Source organism: Pygoscelis adeliae, unplaced genomic scaffold (assembly GCF_000699105.1).
Source record: "Pygoscelis adeliae isolate BGI_AS28 unplaced genomic scaffold, ASM69910v1 Scaffold69, whole genome shotgun sequence".
Lineage (NCBI taxonomy): Eukaryota > Metazoa > Chordata > Aves > Sphenisciformes > Spheniscidae > Pygoscelis > Pygoscelis adeliae.
Genome location: NW_008825619.1, coordinates 4,068,757 through 4,070,714, shown reverse-complemented (window position 1 = coordinate 4,070,714; position 1,958 = coordinate 4,068,757). Strand labels below are relative to the sequence as shown.

Here is a 1,958-nt window from a genome sequence, read left to right as displayed (position 1 = left end):
AGGGAACAAAATCTACTTCTGTATTGTACAAAGCAGCCCTGTGCGAAGCTGTGCAAAGTAGCTCTGCTAAAGGACCAAACAAGCATCTTTGGCTGTCACTGTCCTATGCCAGGTGAATATACCCCCTCATCTCCAGTCTGTCGGGCTTTCTTTAGTATAATCCCCCATTGCCTGGTATGCACATGCCCTGGCTTAGAAAAAGCACGTCAGTGCATCGCCAGCAGAGCCAGACCGAGAACCCAGACCTCCTCCCTCAGTGACCTGTGTTCCATCCATGCTGCCTGGCTACCTCTCTGCGTTTGGGCAAGAGGGCTTGGTTCTTACGTGTCCATCAGCTTTCACTTGTGCACAGGGGTGGAACTCAGTTCAGCTAGTCGTCCACACTAATGTGAGACGAATCACACCCTAAAAATGCCTCACTAATTTAAATGTAGATGCCTATTTAGTATTCAGCTAATTTCAAGTAAGAAAAATTCCCAAAGCGTTCTCTAAACATACACCTCTTAGTACAATTTCTAAATGAAAATTAACATCCTTTAAAATAGTCATTATTTCCACAGCATCCCTTCAATTTTTTTTGAAACAAGTTACTCATGACATTCTTTAGGAACTCTGCTTTCTAAATGCAAATCTGATTACAAGCCTTCATGATTACAGAGAAACATACTGATAGCAGCTACCGCTCTCAGATGCCACTGAACAGTCATTGCCAATTTATTTTGGGAACAACAACAAAAAAAAAGACTGCCATATTAACAGAAAGCAACTACACCCTGAAAATCTAACAACCTTTTTGAAGGCAGAAATTCAACACATGGGTTATCTGGGCCGGTTTCTCCTTTTTGATTTAATATACTCAGGCCAGGTTAATCTGGATTTGGGTTATCTGTCAGTCTGGGTGCCCAAGAGATTAAGGTAGTAAGCAGTTCTACAGATGCCTGCTTTACTGACTGATTAATCTGTAGGATTTGACACCCCCCCCCCAATGCAAATGCAGTTTGATTTGGATTATGTAGGTCACAGTGCTATGCTCTCGTTTCCCTCAGACGACACGCACATGCGCAACGCTGCTGTTTCAGCATGCGAAACACAACAGTATCCTGTTGTGCTTGATGTTACTATCTCGAGTTTTTCACTTCTGCAGCTGTGCTGCAACTTTCTTGAATGAAAAAAAGCCATACGAGTGCTCAACGTTTACCAATCTGGTCTGACAATCCAGATCAGCGCTCTCATAAAGTTTCTTTCTTTAAAAAACAAACAAAAAGCCATTTTCCCAGTGGCATCCTATTTAGATGTCCCCAAGCAGCTGAAGCTAGCCTCTAAAGGATCGCTTTTGCAGGTGAGAAGGCCGTAAGTACTCGCCCCTCTTTAAGACTATCATATCTATTAAGAACTGGATTATGATCACTGATTGCTTCCTACCCAGTTGAAGCAGCCTTTGGATGCGGCAACTGTGAGCTCACTACATGCTTTTGCTAACCAGCAGAAAGCCTGTATTACGTTCAATATCTACTGAGCCAGAAGAGCTCCAATCCACATCTTGAAACTGGCAGATGAGTAATTTATAGCTGTGAATTCTGTACCAGTAAACAAGAAAACAACAAAACCTCATCTTTTTTCCAGTAATTCTTGCTGACTAGCAACACAGAAAGTAGTTTAGCAGAGTGCTGCTCAGGTGGTTCACTGCTTGGCATGCTTTATGTAAACTACTCTGCTCTCAGCTCACCACCCCATTTCCCATGAAATTCAGGCCTAAAAGCAGAAGAAACTTGGTATTCCTTCAATTATTTTTACACTCTTCAGGAGTTGCTGAAACTTTCCTAAAGGCAAAGGAGACACTCGGCCACACATGGATTTTCCTTACTCCAAAACCCACTCCTGTAGTGTCTTCAACATCTGTTCAATATTTTATAGTTGTGGTAAACCTACACTAACTTCAGTACATGACACACACATTC

General features: G+C 42.3%; 1 protein-coding gene across 1 annotated transcript in view; it reads right to left on the bottom strand.

Annotated features, from left to right (window-relative positions):
- The window catches only part of SHROOM2 (shroom family member 2), a 143,579-nt gene that overhangs the window by 7,076 nt on the left and 134,545 nt on the right, over positions 1 to 1,958 (bottom strand). The gene's annotated exons all lie outside the window — the stretch shown is intronic.